This window comes from Elgaria multicarinata, chromosome 19, assembly GCF_023053635.1.
Source record: "Elgaria multicarinata webbii isolate HBS135686 ecotype San Diego chromosome 19, rElgMul1.1.pri, whole genome shotgun sequence".
NCBI lineage: Eukaryota > Metazoa > Chordata > Lepidosauria > Squamata > Anguidae > Elgaria > Elgaria multicarinata.
Window position 1 is genome coordinate 3,953,122 of NC_086189.1, and position 22,648 is coordinate 3,975,769.

Below are 22,648 nucleotides of genomic sequence, written 5' to 3' on the forward strand. Positions count from 1 at the left end.
TTCCCCAGCTGCCTCTTGAAGGCCTCTAGTGTGGGAGAGCCCACAACCTCCCTAGGTAACTGATTCCATTGTCGCACTGCTCTAACAGTCAGGAAGTTTTTCCTGATGTCCAGCTTTGCGCATGGACGAGGCGTTTATAATCTAAAATTCAACAGAAGGAAGCAGAGGGGGATTAAAAGGCTCCACTCAAGCCTTGCCTTGAGATCATTTTGGTGCCCGACTTTCAAATCCTTGACCCTTTGCTTCGATGCTGCTTTGTAGTTTGTCTTGAATCCTGTTGGCTGACTTTCTGGCCTTTTTCTATGTCGTGCAGTTTTGATGTTTCTGCTTTAATTTGTTTGGTTGCAACATGAACTGCTTGCAAGCTACCTCTCGGAGGGTGGGGTCTCCATCAAATAAGTGAAGTGTGATGCAGTTCAAGGGGCTAAAGGGATGATGCCAAGGTGGGACCAGAATGGGATATAAGAGGGACGGTGTGCCACAGGTGTTTTGAGAAAACAGCTCTATGCATTAGAGCAGCCTTCCTCAACCTGGGGCATTCTGGGGCATTCTGGGAGATGCAGTCCAACACATCTGGAGCGCCCCAGGTTGAGGAAGGCTGCATTAGAGTCATTCAGTGGATGAGTGACAGGGCCAATTTTGCTTCTCTTCCATTTCCCATTTTCCCTTTGATTCAGCTCAACGCAATGCTGAGTCTGTGTCCGAATTTTACTTTTAAAAGTCTCCATGAAAATTCATAAGCATTTTTGTGTGCGGTGCTCCTAACCAGCATGCAATTTTGAATGCATTTTTATTTTATTTTTTGCTAATGGAAACATTTTGGGCAAGCTGTTTTCCTTGCCCTGGTGAATTTCTGTGCGCTGCTTTCACCACTGTGCACAGTTTTATTCACACTTCCCCCACAGCGCACACGTCTTTGTGCACCTTTTTGTGAACAAAATGTGTGGTGCTAAATTCAGAGAAGTGTGGATAACAGTGTGCAGCTCCATTCCGGTTCTCTCGCTGGTTCAGCAGGTGCAAATTTGGTACATTTGCATTTGGAAGGAACAGATTTCTGAGTCATCTCTAGCTGGAGACCTTCAAATGGAAGAGGTCGGAGGACCTAAGATCACAGACAGGGCTGTATCGGGGGATGGAGGTGGCCCTGTGGGAAAGAAGATGGAGCGAGACAGGCAGCAGCAGGGCCTGATCCAGCGGGAATGCTCTCTCTTTGGTAGACGAGAGGGTAGTGAAGCCATGGAATTCGCTACCACAAGACGTGGTGATGGCCATCAATTTGGATGGCTTTAAAAGGGGATTGAACAAATTCATGGAGGATAAAGCTATCAATGGTTACTAGTCCTGATGTGCTACCTCCAGTATCAGAGGCAGTATTCCTATGCACACCAGATGCTGGGGAACATTACTGGGAGAGTGCAGTTGCACTCACGTCATGCTCGTGGGTTCCCAGTAGACAGCTATTTGGCCACTGCGTGAACAGAATTCTGGGCTAAATGGACCCTTGGTCTGATCCAGCCTCAGGGCTCTTTTGATGTTCTTATGTCCACTGAAAATGTTCACAAATCCTCAAACATGCACTTGCCTTTGAAAAAGGTGTGCATGTTTATGAGCAAAAGGTTTTCAGCTTTAAAAGTGCACCATTTCAGGCTTTGGTTTACAGGGGATTTTTTACACTGTTTTGCCAATGTGTGCAAATTTGTGTGTGTGTGTGTTGCGCAATCTTCGGATTCAATCCCCGCCCATTTTGCACAGCTTTCCCATTCATATGACATGGACAGAGATTGGAACTGTGAGTGCAAATCAGGGAAAAACATGCAGTGAGGTGATGTCTGGAGGATCCGGGTGAACCAAACTGCACTTGTTTGTACATTCCTACTGTGGTCTGGCTTATTTCTATTGGGAAGGGGAGCTAAATGGTTGGACATACAGCTTTGTGGATGAGGTGGGGTCTGGGGAGAGGCACCGCCAATGGGCTCGTGGTTTGGTTATGCCAAAGGTCACGTATCGCCCATCCAAACCACTTTTTTTACTCTTTCCACGTTAGCGCATGGTTTCAGCTGCTTCAAAGTGCAGGTTGCAGCTGCACCATTTCAGTTCTCTCCCAGTGACTATTGGTGCTGCTGTCTTGCCCAGCCCCCCATCTCTGGGCCCTCCACAATTTCATTTCCCGCTACACCACCTTGAAGATGCAAGCATTGTGCTCCGACGCAAGTTCCCTGGCTCTGGGTCGCCGCAATGTCATAATAATTGTGATCAGGCACGCCTGCCGGTGAAATATTGTACTTGAATGATATGCGCAAATGTTTAGCTAAGTACAGTGATTAGTAATGCTTTCTGAGTGTGTCTCTCTTTCTCTCTCTTTCTCCCCTTTTGCATACTGATCATTTCAGAAAACGAAGCGTGTGCTTGTTAAAGGGATGAGATTCCTGCTGTTTCTGGTGGCTTTTCCACATTGTTCCCATGCTGAGTGCAGTAGGACCTACTCCCAAGTAAATGTGCTGAAAAATCAGCAAAATTATATTGGCAAAATAAAGGTGGCAGAGGGGTTGTTACACAAAATTGTTTCTCCCCCAAATTGCTCAATCAGCTTCACAAATTTTTGATTGGATCACTCTTACTGTACAATTGTGTGAAATGTGCTGTCAGTGTGTGTGTGTGTGTGTGTGTGTGTGTGTTAATCCATGCACCCTTCCACATGTATAATGGGAAGGGGGGAATCCAAAAAAAAGAAATAAAGAAAAACCCTGAATGAATCAAAAGCTGAAGCAAACATGCATAGACTCAACGTACAATCTTGTAATATTAAATGGAACAACTGAAAAATTATAATGTCTCAGTTCCGCTTTGGAAACAAGTCCAGATAATTTGGAACCCCAAAATCCAGGGAGAAATTCAGATGAGGAGCATCCCTATGTGGGATGTTTGACGTTGCCGTTTCTTGGAACAACTGACCCTGTGAGTCACAGAAAATTGGCAGTCGTGGGTAGGCCTGGCCCTGCGCTCTCAAATCTGGCAGAATTACTTTTTCATTTTTACCATAGTCTCCCCCAAGCAAGAGCTGCACCAATGTCAGGTCTAAATTCAGATCAGACTGCAACAGTTAAGAAGCATTTGGACACTCTATGGCATCACAGCTGTGCAGCCAATTGCTATTTAGCGGGAGAGGGAACGTTCTCTCATCCTAGGATGGGATGGCCCTGCTCTCTCTGGGGACTGGAGCCAGGAAGGGGAGCCAGCATGATCCAACTGAGACAGGAGGAGGACCTGGTCAAGGAGACCTTTGTAAGAACTGTTCCTATCTAGTGACGGGGCAGATACAGATCAGGCCAGGATTCACCCACTGCAGAGGTTAGATAAATTCCTGGAGGAGAAGGCTATCAATGGCTACTAGCCCTGATGGTTGTGTGCTATCTCCTGTATCCGAGGCAGTAAGCCAGTGTGCACCAGTTGCTGGGGAACATGGGTGGGAGGGTGCTGTTGCACCTTGTACTGCCTTGTTGGTCCCTGGCCGATGGTTGGTTGGCCCCTGTGTGAACAGACTGCTGGACGAGATGAACCACCATCTGTCAGGGATGCTTTAGGGTGGATTCCTGCATTGAGCAGGGGGATGGACTCGATGGCCTTGTAGGCCCCTTCCAACTCTGCTATTCTATGACCCTCAGTCTGATCCAGCATCAGAGCTCTTCTTATGGAAGGCTGCTCTTTTGAGACCAGCTTTGTGACTGCAAAAGGCCCTGAACCTCATTGACCTCCCAGGAATAGCATCGGGGACTTGTGAGTTGGCCCAGCGCGTCTGTTTTGCATGCAACAGGTGCTGGGTTGGATCCCCAGCGGCATCTCCAGGTAGGGCTAGGAAAGCTCCCAGCTGAACACCTGGGGAGCCGCTGCTGCCTGTTAGTGGCTGTTTATAAACCAGCCTGAAAATCCGGACTGGTCATGGCCAAGTCCCTGTGCATCCAAATGACACACAGGGACTCCTGGGGGCGAGGGGGGATGACTGCAGGTTTTCCCAGGGATAAACAATCCCATGGAAAATCCAATTCTTTCTGCGGTCTTGGGATCATCCTGAGACCCCGGGAGGTGTGGCCGCCTGTCCTGTCTTCTTCCCTTTTCCCTGCGAGTAGCAGGGATCAGTAGAGGGAAGGAGCTGGGCCGGGAGGAATCGGGTGGGGGAGCGAGGTCAGGGCTTTTTTGAAAAACACACACCAACAACTCACATTTCGTTGGAGCGCACATGTGCTCATCTCCTTTAAAAAGAATGGCAGGGGTGACACCCTCCTTGCTCCCGGGATGTCACACCCCCATTTAGGTTAAGGGGAGGATCTTGTGATCAGGATATTGTGGGATCCTCCCCCCTCCCTCCCTCTACGCTTGGCTGGTGTAGAAATGGCCAGTGTCAACCATACTGGGCTAAATGAACCAAGGGTCTTAACTTCAGTAGAAGGCAGCTTCCTTTGTGAAGGACCCTAAAGGGTTCTTCTTGGCTCAGATGAGACAACTCTGGGAATACAAAGTATGTGTGCAGCAGGCTCCCATGGCCTATGTTGAACCTCTGTCAATGTCATCAGGCGTGTGATGGGCTCCAAATTGCCTCTCTTCTTTGTAATTCCCTCCTTGCTATTGGAGGGAGGTGAAGATTAATTTTGGACATCTAGTGCATGTCCTCATCATCCATTTTAATGAAGGATGTTGGAGAAATCTGCAATGGAATCAAATGAATTTTGATTTCTATGAAACTGGCCCATAGAATTCACAGTGGTCCAGCTTTTCCAAAAACACACAGATTCTGTAGACTTGCAGACCCCCCTTTTTTTACTGAACAGAATTTTAAACAAATTTAGTCATAGAAAAATATGTAACTTTAAAAAAAAAAATGACCAAAAATGCACATTTCTCCCATAGGCTAAAGCATGGAGAGCGTTTGTACATTTGTATGAATTTGCACAAATTTGGAAAATTGGAAAAAAAAAAACCAATTCTGCCAATAAGCAGACTATGGAATGAGAGGCACCTGACAATCTGAGAAACGTGGATGGAATAGATTCACAAAATCTGTACATTCCTAGTTTTAACTGATCGGTTGCGAGTGGTACCTCTCGTGCTGCACGTTCCGTCTCACTCTTAGGAACATTCTGACTTTTAAACGTTGTTGCACAGAAAGCAGCTGGCAAACCGAAGCACCCGGAGTGACAGACTGAGGGAGAAAGACACTTTGGATGTTTCTTTCCATTCATTTGCAAGTGTCTAGTCCCAAGTGGGCGGGGTGTTGCCTGAAGCATGGCCCACTTGCAGTGTTGCACAGCTGTGCTTGTTCCGGCCTACACATCTCTTTCTGGTGGGGTGTCCTCTTCTTCTTGGTCGTCATCTAAATCTCCTTTTCCTTATCTGCACAGAGTCCCCGCCAGAGAGGACCGCGCAGAGGCGTGGCATGCCCAGCGGGGGGCCAGAGAAGAACCCCAGCATGGAGCCGGCCGGCACGACACCATTCCGCGTCACGGTGAGTCTCGGTCATGCATCTTGTTGTTGTAAGCGCTGGCTGCCATTTGCTGGTGGGATCTTCTAGAAACTTTGAAAAGCAACACAGCAAAGGGAGCTGGAAAGTGGGTGTTAGTGTTGGCTTTGGTGCTAGTTATGTGTACTGATTCTGCCAAATTTCACTATTAGTTGGCTTGTCAGTTGGAACACGTCCATTCATAATGCGCACCTTTGTAGCAAGCAGTGGCACGGTGGCTGTGGCGTCAGTGGGGTGATCCTAGACCATTCTATGGCATCACAGCTGTGCAGCCAATTGCTAGTCAGGTGGAGAATGAATGCTTGAGAATTTATTTTTAAGTTGTTATGAAAACTTATATGTATGGTTGGGTGTATTTCCCCTGATCCATGCATTTTTGCCTAATGTACACATTTTATTTATTTATTTATTTATTTGCAGTTGGGAATTGTAGTTAGGGGCATATAGATTTTGTTAAATCCCTTCTGTCTGTGTTTCAAGGATTTTCAGGCATATTTTGTTCCACCATCTGCTCATTGACCGAATTGGATTTTCTTTTAACCAGAATTTAGTTTTACTTGCGCTAATTCAAACTGACGCTAATTCGCATTGCCGCTAATGCAGACTTATGCAAATGTGCTGATGTGTACTATTTCATGCACATTCGTGCTAATTCACATTAACTAATTAGTGGGAAATATCCCCTCCCCCAGTGGAAAAAAACCCAGTTTGCAAGGATGCAGAATCCACGAAAAACTGGGTTCAAATCCTCCCTCTCAGCCATGAAGCTTGCCGGGTGGGAGAGCAAGGGGTATTGGGCCTTTGCTGCACTCAGAGGAGGGCAACCGGGATGATCAGGGGTCTGGAAACAAAGCCCTATGAAGAGAGACTGAAAGAACTGGGCATGTTTAGCCTGGGGAAGAGAAGATGGAGGGGAGACATGAGAGCACTCTTCAAATACGTAAAAGGTTGTCACACAGAGGAGGGCCAGGATCTCTTCTCGATCCTCCCAGAGTGCAGGACACGGAATAACGGGCTCAAGTTAAAGGAAGCCAGATTCCAGCTGGACATCAGGAAAAACTTCCTGACTGTTAGAGCAGTACGACAATGGAATCAGTTACCTAGGGAGGTGGTGGGCTCTCCCACACTAGAGGCCTTCAAGAGGCAGCTGGACAACCATCTGTCAGGAATGCTTTAGGGTGGATTCCTGCATTGAGCAGGGGGTTGGACTCGATGGCCTTGTAGGCCCCTTCCAACTCTGCTATTCTATGATTCTATGATTTGTCTAGAACAACATGAGAAGGGAGCCCTGCAGGATCAGACCCATGGCTCACCAAATCCTGTTCCCCCCTCAGTGGCCAACCAAATCCCCACAGTGATATTTAACCCCTGGTGTTCCTTGGCATATAGAATCTGAACATGGGAGATTTTAGATAGAGATGCAAGGATAATTCTCTTTCCAGTCTGTGTTCAGTTTTGCATGTGATCATTCAGACTTTCCATCCCATTTCTGCACCAACCTGTGAATATTTTTAACCGCACAAAACTGCATTAATTTTGAACTTATTTCCCCCATCCTTATTTTTGTATGCAACTTAGCCTAAAATATGCATTTTTATAAGCATCCTGGTATGGTTTTATTCTCAGCTGAGCACTCCTTTGCCACATTCAAAGCAGTGCAGGAATCCAGGGATAACTGGAAACCATCTGGCTCATTTAGAAACGTGGCGCAAACGAAATCCCCTAGTTTTGCATAGCCAGCGTGACTAGGAGCCAGATCTCTGTCTCGCCATGAATTTTAAATGCATCTAAGCTTGTGGTCTACTGTACACCTTGCACCAGTGAGTTTCACAAGAGACACAATTGTGTAAAGAAGTTGCACACTGACTCTAAGAAAAAGTCGGTCTTCTCTGTCTGGTCAAAGCAACGCTTCACTCAATCCATTCACTGACTTGCATATATACGCCCAGTCTGGCCACACCCCTGATTTGGGGTTGGCTCCTGGTTTGAAGGAGAGGAGCAACCTAATAGATTTAATCCGCGGCGAAGATACGACTTCGCTGCACTTGGAACTTTTTTTTAAAATGCAAGGTTCTCTGCCCTCTGCGAGTCATAGAATCATAGAATAGCAGAGTTGGAAGGGGCCTACAAGGCCATCGAGTCCAACCCCCTGCTCAATGCAGGAATCCACCCTAAAGCATCCCTGACAGGTGGTTGTCCAGCTGCCTCTTGAAGGCCTCTAGTGTGGGAGAACCCACCACCTCCCTAGGTAAGTGATTCCATTGTTGTACTGCTCTAATAGTCAAGAAGTTTTTCCTGATGGCCAGCCGGAATCTGGCTTCCTTTAACTTGAGCCCATTATTCCGTGTCCTGCACTCTGGGAGGATCGAGAAGAGATCCTGGCCCTCCTCTGTGTGATAACCTTTTAAGTATTTGAAGAGTGCTTCTTGAATTGTGCGAGCCCAGAACTGGACGCAATACTCTAGATGAGGCCTAACCAGGGCCGAATAGAGAGGAATCAGAACCTCACGTGATTTGGAAGCTATATTTCTATTAATGCAGCCCAAAATAGCATTGGCCTTTCTTGCAGCCATATCGCACTGTTGGCTCATATTCAGCTTGCGATCTACAACAATTCCAAGATTCTTCTCGTTTGTAGTATTGCTGAGCCAAGTATCCCCCATCTTGTAACTGTGCATTAGGTTTCTATTTCCTAAATGTAGAACTTTGCATTTATCCCTATTCAGTTTTGTTCTGTTGTTTTCAGCCCAGCATTCCAGCCTATCAAGATCACTTTGAAGTTTGTTTCTGTCTCCCAGGGTATTAGCTATCCCACCCAATTTTGTGTCATCTGCAATTTTGATCAGCGTTCCCTGCACCTCCTCGTCCAAATCATTAATAAAAATGTTGAAGAGCACTGGGCCCAGGACTGATCCCTGCGGTACCCCACTCGTTGCCTCTCCCCAGTTTGAGAAGGTTCCATTGATAAGTACTCTTTGAGTCCGATTCTGTAGCCAACTGTGAATCCACCTAATAGTTGTTCCATCTAGCCCACTTTTAGCTAGTTTGTTAATCAGAATATCATGGGGCACTTTGTCAAAAGCTTTGCTGAAGTCAAGATATATGACGTCCACAGCATTCCCACAGTCCACAAGGGAGGTTACCTTATCAAAAATGAGATCAAATTAGTCTGACAGGACTTGTTCCTGACAAATCCATGTTGGTTTCTAGTAATCACTGTATTGATTTCAAGGAGTCACTTTTCAAGCTTATCAGGGAGGGAGACAAAATCTAAAGGCCACATACAGACCGGCTTTCTCCCCCCCCCCCCCGCCTCCTCCTTCTGCGACACTAAATTTTTGCAGTCTTCCGCTTGAAGAAATAATCCATAAAAGGAGTGCCCAGAGGGAGATCTTAATGAGGGAAGTCAGTATTTGTCTTTGGAGAGGAAGGTTTTGTCTGGCTATTATTTCTGTGCAGTCCCGGGGAAGCTGCTATCCTTAAGATGAACGGCCTTTGTTGCTGGTGTGGGATGTACCATGGCCTGGATTTGGGCAAACTTTAGACAGGGTAGGCTGTGCGCTGTTCCACTTTCCCTCATTAACTGGAAAAAAGTGTTGGCAATAGCTGTACTCCCACTGCTGGGAACAGCAAATTATCACGGTCATTTCTCCTTAAACGGGACTGTTGTTTCGGATCGCTGTGCTGTTTCGTGAGCTGGGCTGTGAGGAGTCCGCTTGGCTCTTCAGTCATTTTGTAATCTGTGGTTTTGTGGGTTAGGAACATAAGAGCCAGTGTGGGGTAGTAGTTGGAGCGTCGGACTGAGACATGGGAGTTCCGGGTTTGAGTCCCCACTTGGCCATGAAGTTCACTGGGTGACTTTGGGCCAGTCACACACCCGCTTTCTAACCTACCTCACAGGGTTGTTGCGAAGACACAATGGAGAAGAGGGGGAGGGTCGTGCAATGCTGCTTTAGGTTCCTTGCAAGAGGGGGGGAAGGCAGGATATAAATAATAATATGAATAAGAACATAAGGCGAGAAGGTCCATGCTAATTCAGGTCAGAGGCCAATTTAGTCCAGCGTTCTGTTCACACAGTGGCCAGGAACTCACAAGCAGGACATGAGTGCAACAGCACCCTCCCGCCCATGTTCCCCAGCAGCTGGTGCACACAGGCTTACTGCCTCTGATACTGGAGGTAGCATGTGGCCACGAAAGCTAGTAGCCATTGATCACCTTCTCCTCCAGGAATTTATTCAACCCCCTTTCAAAGCCATCCAACCTGGTGGTCAAAACTACATCTTGTGGTAGCAAATTCCAGGGTTTAACTATGAGTTTTAACTATGAAGAAGTACCTCCTTTCACCTGTCTTGATAAAATAAATGCCTTGGAGTGCTGTGTGTGTAGACCAGTCAGACACTGGCCTTTGCCCAAAGCTTAGAACCTGTCCTCCTTGAAGGACAGATCTTGAAAGACCAAGATGTGTTGATGGTTTTACTACTTCCTAATTCTTAAAACACAAACACGCACCTTCATATTTTGCATCCTGCCCTTCCTGTCAGGATCAGATGTCTGCCTCCCTGAAGGTTATCCTATTTTTATCTTCATAACACCCCTGCGTGGTAGGTCAAGATGAGGGAGGAAGTAGCAGGCCCCAAGTGTCTGACTGGAGTTTCCTCTGTAGGATGTTTTGGAGGCCCAGATTGCCAATTGATTCCTCTCCATTTAAATCTCTTGAGTTAATTTAACCTTATTCATTTGGAGGTTGTTGTTGATGTTGTTGTTTTATGAATATTTAAAACTCAGACCAATACATAAATAGCCATAATAGGTTGGAGCCAGAGTTTGTCGGAGAAGACTCATTGAAAACAATAAGGCCCATTGATTTCAACAAGTCTACTTTATGTATAATCAAGTCTGGACCTGACCCATTATAAACCTGTCATAAACATAAATACTAAATGTTAGAAAAGAAACTTTTGCAAACAATCTAAGGTTGATCCTACAAATAATAATTATATTAAATGACAAACACTGCAAGCTTATATGGGTCTACTCAGAAGTAAACTCCACTGCAGTTTAATGGTACTTAGTCCTAAGGGTTGGATCTAGGCTTCCTGGAGACCCACTGAAATCAGTGGGACTTAAGCTAGCAATTGCTAAGTTCTCCCTGTGATTTCAATGGGGCTATTCTCAAGCATGACTGGGTCCAACCCTAAATCTTTTATACAGCGGCTGCTTCATGTTCGGTTTAACACTCTGCATTAATATCGAAGCAGTATAAACCATAAATATTCTATCACAGGTCTTCATATTTCACAAAATTGCTTATATTTACCCTCTTCTTTCAATAAATGGTCGGTTTAACCAGTAATAGCAAACCCCAAACTGTATTTATCCATTTCCATAACCTTGCAACCATAATTCTAGCTGCAGTCAATAAATACATAATTGGCACATGAATGCGCTGGAGGTTTAATACCTTTCACAAAATCCAACAGTCAAGAGTAATGTTTCTGGTACTAATTTAATTTTCAATATTTCATTTATTATAGCTCTAAGCCTCTCCTAAGAATTACCTTCTTCTGGGCCAGGCTATCCATCCATCTACACTGACAGGCAGCTGTCTGAGATTCTTGGAGCTAGAGGTTTTGGGGAAGGAGTGAACCTGGCAACACAGGGCCAGCCAATCATGCGCTCTGATGAGGAGCTATGCGCATGCTGCCTTGCCCCCAAGGTGGATCACTGACCCATCTGGAGCAGAGGTGTCAAACCTTTAGGCACAGGGACAAAAACTGGGCCACTTGGGGTCCCAGTCCAGCAATCCAGTGTTGGTGCAAATTTGCCCCACCCCAGTTCTCAAAGGTTGAAATCCTCTCCTAAGGCTGTGTTACTGGCAAGAAGGTGGGTGGTATTTTGAGCCTGCCTTTTCGCCCTGCCCACCCATGAAATAGGTGTGTCCCCCCCCCCACAAGTTTAAATGAAGGGAGTCAAATTCCATTTTTTGGAGACACTCTCGTCTTCAAAAAATGGAATTTGACTCCCTTCATTTAAACTTCCTGACTGTTAGAGCAGTACAACAATGGAACCAGTTACCTAGGGAGGTGGTGGGCTCTCCCACACTAGAGGCCTTCAAGAGGCAGCTGGACAAGCATCTGTCAGGGATGCTTTAGGGTGGATTCCTGCATTGAGCAGGGGGTTGGACTCGATGGCCTTGTAGGCCCCTTCCAACTCTGCTATTCTATGATTCTCACTGGCTCTCAGATGGAGAAGAATCTTTCGTACCAAGTGCTCTGTGACCCTTTTTACTGGAGATGCCAGGTACTGAACCTGCAACCTTCTGCATGCAAAGCAGAAATTTCAAGAAATACTTTTGTAAGCCGCCGTGAGAGCCTTTTTTGGCTGAATGGCGGCATAAAAATGCTTAAATAAAATAAATAAATAAATAAATAAATAAATAAAGCAGGAGTTCTACCTCACTGAGGGGCAGGAGCTCTCTCTCTCTCTCTCTCTCTCTCTCTCTCTCTCTCTCTCAGGCTTTCATTCAGGCGACTGTTTTGTGTACTTGGAGATCACCAGATTGATCGTGGAGCTTTTTGCATGCAAATTATGTGCACTAGGATGGACTTCTTGTCCTTCATCTAAAAATAAAGTAAGTTTCCAGCCCTCATGATCCTGAATAAAAGTTATCGTCTACCAGAATAGCATCAGCTCTCCAAGTTTTCAGATGGGAGTTGGTCTTTCCAAGCCAGGACCACTACTGGGCATTTAAAAGACGAGCAGCCTGTAGGACCCAAATCTGCATCTGCTCGTTTATATCTCTGTATGCAGATCCAGGACTAGCAGTTGCTTAAATTTCACAGGAGGCAAGGCCGCCCATTAATTCCTGAGCCAAATCACCTCAACTAAAATAAATTCCCCAGTTCATTTGCACTCCGACCCAAATCATCCCAAACTTTCAAGAAAAGTTTTATCTCAGCTTAATTGCTATACAGGGCAAGATGGAGGGGAGGGGTGTTGAAGCACTTGGGGAGGGGAGAGTTAACCCTTCCCTCCCCAGCTGCAACCCCCCCCCCCGAGTGCACGGGTGGGTCCCAAGCATGTGAGACATCAAAGGATTGTGCAAGCCATTTCGCCGCCACCACATATGTACACAAATTGGGTTGCCGTTTAGTTTCAAATCGCTTCCCTCCCCGTTCCCCTCCTCCCAAAATGCATCCGAGTAAATTATATTTTAATAGCGCGATTTTCTTTTGGCGGATTTCTGCCTCGCGTGGCTTCCGAGGAGAGCTCAGGCAGAATCAACCGGCACGCCCCGCAGCGGGAGCACCCAGTCTTTAATTGAAACCTAATTGTTTACTAAACCGCTCGAACCAGAAGGGAAAATTACTATAATTTTGGTCTGTGGATGACTCCTTCTCTCTCTCCCCCTCCACCGCCCCCCTTTTTTTTTTAAAAAAAAGGGGGGGATTGGATTTTCAGGAGAATGGGAAGATTATCTTCGATGATACATAAACAGAAAGCGATTATCATTAAACTGTCAACGGCAACTGGATTCAGATAACGAGTCTCGGTGACGGTGAGAAATTATATGCAAATGATTTCGGAGGATTTAGCCCTGGGTTCGGTCTGTGCTGTGTGAATGGAGAAGGGCTGGAGCTGCTTTTTCTTGGAGGGGAGGGGGAGATAAACAGCCAAGGTCATCCAGGCTAGCCGTTTGGACCAATGTCATATACATTAGCCCCCCCGCCTTTATTCCTATAAATGGGGCTTCTTTTTCGTGTGTGATCTGAGTTCAACACAGTCAACAGCGACAGGTTAGCTGATTTCACACTGGCCCACTGTCTGTTGAGTTTGATGGAGAGCTCCGTTCTTTCCCCACCCCAACTCAATAACACACACACCCCAAGCAAAGATGGCAGCATCGTGCGGTGGCCCCGGAAAGATGAACGGATTTATTCTGTCAGAAGCATTCACGGATGCCGCCCACTCCGCCAGATGCAGGAACCCAACTGAGATTTCCTGCCCGCCCACGGCAACACTCCTCTGCCTAGCTCCGCCCCTTCATATGAATGTCCCGCCCCCTTCTGTGGCTTGGTCACACCCAAGTGTGACGGAGTGTTTGGCACTGACCTTTAGAGTGAGTGGAGTAATTCCTGCCCTTTAAAGCACAGGTGGAAATGAGGGGCTGATGTCATGTCAGAAAAGCGCTTGGGGACCACATTCCAGTGTGGGCGGGGCCAAAGGGAAAAGAGGCGGGGCTAAAATACCAGCATACTTTAGCTTACAGCTCTTGCTGCCAGTAACACTGCCTTAGGGGCAGTACTTCAGCCTTTTAGAATGTGGGGAGGGGAAACCTCCACCAATCTGAGAAGCTACCCAATGATTCGTGGTCTGAGAAAGAGGTTGGAGCGAAGGATGGGGCTGCCTGGGGAAACCTAGAAAGCTGCATCCAGAGCTCAGGAAGGCAAGGCATAGCCCCTGGGCCTGACATTTTACACCCCTGGCATAGACAGGGCTGAAATAAATGGACCACTTCCTAGGTTCCTATTTAGTTCAGCCCCTTTATTCAGAACCATGAGGGCCGGCATCTTAACTTTATTTTTAGTTAATGGACCATAGCTCAGCACATACTTTGTATGCAGAAGTGCTGGGGTCGAGTCTAGAGGTAGGGTGGGAACCCTGGAAGACTGTGGTCAGTCACTGTAGGCCCTACGGACCTAGATGTGGACTGGCTTGATATTGTTCTGCTCCAACAGGGAGTCCATCATCTGCTGTAGCTAACAGATCAATCAGGGAAACCTCCAGCAGGAGGAGGTCCACAGCAGAGCTAATTCAGGACCAATGCCAATACTGTGGATACCAGCCATAGGATATGCATTTGGCTCCAATTTCAGGACCATGGAGAGCAACCTTGTCTTTAGAATTTAGATGCATTCAGCTGCATGACCACCACCACCACCACCCCACTGGCCAGAAGAGTCTTTCTGAAAGCTCCACCCCATCAAGCGCTGTTAAAGGGCAGGTGCCCTTTAATGGAGTTGCTGACATCTCAAGGGGTAGGTTGAGGAATCCTTGGGGTCTCCCTGATTATTAGTCCAAGGTCCATTCCTCCGCCAGCTGGCCTGACTCGCTGCGGACCAAGTCAGGCTCTCTGGAACAGAGTTGGAATGGAGTCTGGAGGGCTGAGCCAAAGAAAGCTTGTCAAGCTCCAACCCCCAATTGGATTCTTCCAACAGCCCTTGCTTAAAAACAGAAGAGGGGCTGCTAAGCTAGGGTGACCCTATGAAAAGGAGGACTGGGCTCCTGTATCTTTAACAACAGCATTGAAAGGGGAATTTCAGCAGGTATCCTTTGTATGCATGCAGCACCTGGTGAAATTCCCTCTTCATCACAACAGTGAAAGCTGCAGGAGCTATACTAGAGAGACCAGATTTAAAAGAGGGCAGGGCACCTGCAGCTTTAACTGTTGTGATAAAGAGGGAATTTCACCATATATACAAATGACTTCTGCTGAAATTCCCTTTTCGATATAACTGTTAAAGATAGAGGAGCCCGGTCCTCCTTTTCATATGGTCACCCTACCCAAGCACCCCTTCTGAAGATCTATCCTGACAGGGGATTTTGCCTGTAAGTGATCACTCTTGTGCTATAGAACCATCTATATAAGGAGACTTGAGGGAGCCTGGGCCTTCAGGGGAGAGGACCGCAGATCCACCCCTGCAGGAAGAGCAGAGCTCTGCTCCAGCAACAGAGGCTGAGCAACCCCCAGGTCCCAGAGAGTATCTTTGCCTAAAGAGGCAAATCAGCAGGGCTGCTGTAAGGAGAAATGCCAACTGCAAAGAAGGACTCCTCAGGAGAAAGTGATTCCTTATGATTAGGGATCTGACCAGAGAGCTCTGATGTACTGCAGCTGAGCCCTGGGTGGGGCTCAGAAAACTCTGGAGTTAGAAGTCTATCCAGTGCTGGAAACAACCCTATTCCTTCAGCATCCGTGTTTTCTGGCTTGTCTCCCAGACCTTGCCTTGTGACTGATGCTCTGTGCTATTGGCCCTGGAGTCCTTCTTGTCTCTGCTTCTAGACTATATCTGACTGCCTAACTGTGTTTTGACCTCTGCCTTCTTTCTTGACCCCTCCTGCCTTAGCCTGACCCCATGTACCTGGCTGCTTGCCTGTGCTTCGACTTTGCCTGTTCCGTTACCTTGCTTTTTGGATAGTCCCTTCTCTCGGAGTCTGTTGCAGCCAACACAGGACAGGTCCGTTTTTGGCCAGCCATGTGCTTTCTGAAATTTCCCCAAGCTGAGTTCCTGACATCCTGGCAATTAGATGGGTGGTGACAGAGACCTGGGCATGGCAGATCTGAGCTACTGGGATGCGTAGATTTGGCTACTGGGATGCATAGCCAAATCCACCGTGGTTTTTGTCACATGGCTCTGATGTCGGCGTGGCAATGACAGCCCACACCGCTTGTGTTGGGGGCTCCTTGTCCTGAATGGATAGATTTGGCTCGTCACTGTCCCTCCCACATCTTCCTTTCGAGATCTTTTTACCGGTGCTTTTTGCTGTCAAGAAGATTCCTGCACAGAAGGAGAAAACGACAGTGAAATGGATTTTATTGGCAGAGCTGGCTTACGTTGCAAGCAGAGGCCTGAAATGAAGTATTTGATTCTCTTCCCTCCTTTTTTATTTCTTATTCTGCTCTATTTCTCTTCTGGGTGGCCTGCTGTGTTAGAAAACAGACCTGTCTTGTAGGCACACAATCACACCTTCCATTTATAGAAATAAAGGGCCAATTAGATGTAACACGAATACGGGATGCTCACTTAGTGCATCCAGTTGCACATTTGTAATCCATACCACGGATGTCTCCCCAGATCTTCAGTGATGCTGGATCCTGGATTTTGGGGGGGGGGAGGGTCCTAAGAAAGGCACACCAGCTGACCCCTTAATCTTTAAGAAGTGTGGTGTTCCCATTTAAATGGCTAGCCTGAAGGAGGAAGCCCATCAAAGAAAAGGAAAGCAGCCTCTGCTCAGTTACTTTCCTCATTCTCTGAGTTCCTGCGTGCCTATCTGCCACAAATAACCAAACTTGAAAGCCTCATTATCCCCTCATTCACTTGCCGGAGCAAGGAGAGTCCATTGGTTACCTTGGGGCTCCGGCAGATAGTCAATGATCTGGGAGGGTTTCAGGAGGGGAAGTAAAGCCGGTGTGGTGTAATGAGAGCCAGTATGGTGTGGTGGCTAGAGTGTTGGACTGGGAGTCGGGAGATCCGGGTTCTAATCCCCACTCGGCCATGGAAACCCACTGGGTGACTTTGGGCCAGTCACAGCCTCTCAGTCCAACCTACCTCACAGGATTGTTGTGAGGCTAAAATGGAGAGGAGGAGGATTATGTATGCCACCTTGGGTTCCTTGGAGGAAAAAAGGCGGGATACAAATGCAATAATAAATCAACCACCGGCAGTGGCGTGTATGTGTGTGTGTGTGTGTGTGTGTGTGTGTGTGTGAGTGTGAATGGCTCATTGCACATCAAAACACTGCCAGTAAAGCGCCTTGCCTCATCTCCGATGTTTCAGTAATTTGGGTGAAAACAAACCAAACAAGATTCTTGTGATGTTTTGCCAGAGGAGGGGGAAGCACCCCTAAATGTCCCCTTTCTTTTCAGCACATGGCAGCCGATTGAGCAAGCTGGCAAAGGAGGGCACGGATTTGCATGAAATTTGCATGTGCTAATGCCTGTGTATGGATGCAAATTTGGAAATAACTAGTCTGCTTTAAATAGAAATACAATGGATCTCAGCAAAGTGGCTACAGCTGCCTGTGGCTGAGAGACAGTGTGGTGTAATGGTTAGGCTTTGGGACAGGACTGGGGAGGCCCAATTTCAAGTTTTTATACTGTTTGTTTTATACTTTGGATGGTTTTAGTTTTTGTGAACAGCCCAGGGAGCTTCGGCTGTTGGACAGTATAGAAATGCAATTATTATTATTATTATTATTATTATTATTATTGAGTCCCCACTCAACCATGCAGCTCCCTTGGTGACTTTGGGCCAGTCCCTGACTCTCAGCTTGACTTCCCTTGCATGGTTGTTGTGAGGATAAAAAGGAGGACCATGTAGGCCACCTTGGGCTCCTTGCAAGAGGAAAAATGGTGGAATATAAATGTAATAAATAAATAAATAAATAAAATTATTGATTGGCAACTGCTACTCTCCCTTCTTTTTAAGGTCCTATGACTTTAAACCAGATTTCGACATGACCCAGCCCTTCAAATACATGAATGGTGTCCTCTGTCCTCATAGAATCCTAGAAAAGTGAAGTTGGAAGGGGCCTCTAAGGCCATTGAGTCCAACCTCCAGCTCAATACAGGAATCCACCTTAAAGCATCCCTGACAGATGGTTGTCCAGCTGCCTCTTGAACGCCTCTACTGTGAGAGAGCCCACAACCTCCCTAGGTCATGGGTTCCATTGTTGTACTGCTCTAACAGTCTGGAAGTTTTTACTGATGTCCAGCCGGAATCTGGCTTCCTTTAACTTGAGCCCGTTATTCCGTGTCCTGCACTCTGGGAGGATCGAGAAGAGATCCTGGCCCTCCTCTGTGTGACAACCTTTTAAGTATTTGAAGAGTGCTCTCATGTCTCCCCTCAATCTTCTCTTCTCCAGGCTAAACATGCCCAGCTCTTTCAGTCTCTCTTCATAGGGCTTTGTTTCCAGACCCCTGATCATCCTGGTTGCCCTCCTCTGAACACGCTCCAGCTTGTCTGCATCCTTCTTGAAGTGTGGCACCGAGAACTGTAGTTCAGGCGTGTCTCTCTGGGTCTGGAGCCCATTTTGACTCCATGATGCCAGCAAGACTTCCACTTCTGGGAGGGGGAGCTAAGTTGGCACACCCCTCCCTGGTGAATTTCCCCCCCTGCCCCTACACAGGGGGAGAGCCAGGGATTCAAAGTCCCCCCCTCAGGGCAGGGCTAGAAAGCGTCTTCGCACTCCAGAGACCAGCCCCCTCTGCCCCCCTCCTGCCGAGTCAGAAATATTAAATTATCTTTCATTTCCAAGTGCCCATGGGGGAAAGACAGTTCAAAAGGCAGGCTGTACAGAGAGCTAATAAGGAATATTAATCCCCATTTTATTCGTTTTGATCAGTGTGTGTGGAATCATAATTGCGGTAATAAACGCTTGACATTTCCTCGGCACAGGTTGGCTGGGCGATCGGCAAATCGGACCGGATTTAACATGACAACTTGCCATGCGTTTATTTAAATATTGCTGGCGAGAGGATTGCGCTCGGCCCTGCTCAACGGAGGCAGGTGCCTGGGGAATGAAGTTTGCCGAACCAACGCCCCCAACCCAGGTCTCCATGTTTTCAAATTGCACTGAGTATCATTCACTGAATACAGATGTAGAATAATAATAATAATAATAATAATAATAATAATAATAATAATAATAATAATAATAATTTGTCCTCACCCCTGGCCGGCATAATTTTCATGCCACTGCTTGCATTTGACTGCCAAAATAGAACTTTTGCAGAATCTGAGACTGGTCATAGGATTCCGCGGAAGTCCTATAGCTGCTGTAAGGTTCAGGGTAGAAAAAGATTTTCCTCCTTGGGGGAAAGGGAATTTTTTTCAGTCTGAGGGCTGAATTCCAATCAAGGAAAGGTCTCCTGTGTTGCCTTCCATGTGCAGGCACAGCCAAAGGCAGGGTGGTGGGGCCCAAGTGCGATTCTTATGGATTTTAAGCCTGTTCAGGAGTAAGCAGGACCAGTCTCCTCATGTCTACTCAGAAGTAAGCATGAGCGGCATGTTGACTCAGAAATAAGCAGGACAGGCCTCTGCATGTCTACTCACAAGTAAGTATTAGTGGCATGTTGACTCAGAAGTAAGCAGGACAAGCCTCTGCGTGTCTACTCACAAGTAAGTATGAGAGGCATGTTGACTCACAAGTAAGCAGGACATGCCTCTGTATGTCAACTCACAAGTAAGCAGGACAGGCCTCTGCATGTCTGCTCACAAGTAAGTATGAGCGGCATGTTGACTCAGAACTAAGCAGGACAGGCCTCTGCATGTCGACTCACAAGTAAGCAGGACAGGCCTCTGCGTGTCTACTCAGAAGTAAGCATGAGCAGCATGTCGACTCTCAAGTAAGTAGGGCAAGCTCTGCTTGTCCCTCACCCAGCAGACTGTTTGTTTAGGGACTGCTGTTTCGCCATAAGGAAAATGCTCCAACCCCCTGATAATTTTGGTGCTTCCTCTTTTCTGTACCCCTTCTGCATCCATAATGTCCTTTCGTTCAGAGGCAGAGTATCCTTTAACACAAGTTAAGGCAGATTATTGGACTTGATCCAGCAGGGCTCTTCTAATATTCTTAGGACTGGGATGTCCCCACAGAGCATGTAATTAACTTATAACAGGGGTGCACAAGTCCCAACCTGGGGGCCTAATGCAGGCCACCAGGGTCCCCAATTCAGCTGGCAGAGTCTCCCTGGCTTCTTATATTGGGCTGGCCTCCCACTTGTGGAATCCAAACTGTGACCTAGGGTCCTTTCAGTTGAAGCTCTTATCATACATTCACCCTCCCTCCTCCATGGAAGTTTACGCCAAGTCCAGAAATCCTAATTTCCCATTTGCAACCCTCCCTGACCTTCCATTCTTTCTTCTGTCTTTTTTCCTCTCACAGCTAGTGCCATGCCGAAATCCATCCTCCTGAAAGTTGCCTTCCCCACGAAAGCCGCTTGCATGTTCTTTCTCATTCCCAGGGTGTTTTATCATTTATTTATTTAGTTAGTGTTATTTTTGAGCTTAACTAACCACAGTAGTGCAGTTGAGGATGCAGCATGTCTGTTTTTCTTTCTATTACACATCTCTTCATTGCTATGCAGCCTCCCAGGCTGCCCACACTTCCTGAGTGGAAAAAGCCCCAAGGGAGAAATGACCTCATGACGTTTTCCTCTGGGCTTTAACTGAAGTGTGGGAAGCCGAGGAGGCTGCAGGCTGGCAGAGAGACGATTATACAATGGGAAAAAAAGGCAGTAGCACAGTCTTCAACCACCTCCAGAGTAAGGTAAGCACAAGGAAACCTGACCCAATCCATGAGAATTTCTCCAAAATGTTCTTCACCATTGATTTCTTTTCAAAAGTGCTTTCTTTTCTATCAAATTGAATGCGAACAGTCGGATGGAAATGTGGGAGAATGTTTCGGTGCAGCCGTTGCATTGTTGTGCTTAATGCAATGGAGCATTAAACATGTGACTGCGCCCCCGTTTGCAGTCTGGAGTGTTCTGTCCAGAATTCTTCTCTTCTGTGCATGTAAAATGGGCGTCACTATTCAAACAGAGGTTGGCGAAGTTATAATGGGGGCTTAATATATCTTATTGGAATCCATGCCCTTTAGAAAAGGGAGCCTATAAAACAGAACAAGCCATAGAAATGACCCATGGAGTGTATGAGTGATGCTTTGAAATGTGGCAACCAGAGATTCCTCTGCCTGTTACCTAGGGTGACCATATTTTGGAAACCAAAAAGGAGGACAACATGACTGCCCCCAAGGGGGTGTGCCCACCAACACGTCCAGCCCCCAAAGGGGTGTGCTCACTAACATGTGCAGCACACAAAGGGGCGTGCCCACCCAAACACAGCCTTGGTCACATGTCTGATTGCACAGCACACAAGACAAACCTGTTCTACATAACATCTTAATGTTAAAATCACTGGAATAAAGAACAAGTGAGACATTCAATGTATCTGAAATAAACTTCACTCATTCCTACTTTTGTAGCTTTTGCTATACTTTGAAGCTTTTGCTATACTCTGTGTGATACAGTCTCCCCTTCCCTCAAATATCTTTTCTGACTGCAAGTCCTTTACTGGATAACCGTAGTCTCACCTTTCCTAATATTTAACACTCTTTCCCCATCACCTTTCTCATATCCATACTAACACATTCAGCATATTGTCACCACTGAACAAATGATTTTTGTTTGTTGTACAGAAAAATCTAGTACAACAAACCAGCAACCAAGCATTCCAAAAGAGTATAAACTACTATTCCCCTGCAAACATTACCATGGAACAAAATGGATTAAAGGCTAGTACCTCTTTGCTTGTTTCAACTTCAACCAGACATAACAGTCAAAAACAACCAAGAAAAACACACCTACCTCATTAGCAATACTTAATGACAAAAATGTTGCAGAAAAGGAAGAGGACAAGAGAGAAAAAATATCACCACTGGCTATGGAAGTTAAAGAACTATGGCAACAGGAAAAAGTTACAATTATTCTATAAGTTACATCAGTCACCATCATTATCTCATTTTTTTCCAGCGGAAACCCTTCAGAAATTAGGCCTACCAAAATACATGCACACCAACGTCAAGAAAGCAGTCATACTTAAAACATGTTCAATAGTCAAGAAATTTCTGAATCAGTAAAAGACAGCATGACTTGGCAAGCCCATCATGTTCATCGAGAAAAAACACCACAAGCAAGAAAAGAGAGATAGATGATGATGATGATGATGGGAACCCTGTTAGTTTTTTAAAAGGTTTTTAAGAAGGATGAACAATAGTCAGCCACTGTTACAAAATATACATCATGCCAATTATATCAAACAAATTGGAAAGGAAGGTCTATGGGTCTAAAATGCATTATTTAATAGGAATATCACCTCCAAATCATCCCCCCAACTCACAGAAAACTACAGCTCCCCCCCCACTCCAAACATGCACATGCATTCATTCAAACAACCAGGCATCCCATTCAGACATCAATAAACTCACACACGCATGCGTACACGCATACACACATTCAGGATCACCCCATGTACCCATACTCACACACACACACACACACACACCTCAGTCTTACCTTCTAGTTGCTGCTGCTGCTTCTCTTGCTGCTGCAGCTGCTTGCTCCTTCCTTCCTTCCTTCCTTCTTCTCCTCCTCCTCCTCCTCCTCCTCCTGCTTGCTTCTTTCTTTCCTCCTCCTCCTCCTCCTTTCTACTTCTTCTCCTCCTCAGCTGCCAAGGCAGGGAGGGGCGGGGATGTGTTCCCTGAAGTCCGAGAACACGTCCCTCTAGCCCCCTCCCCCTGCATCGATGGGGCCTTCTACTCAGCCTGCGTGATCGCACATACCAAGTAGAAGGCCCCATCGAG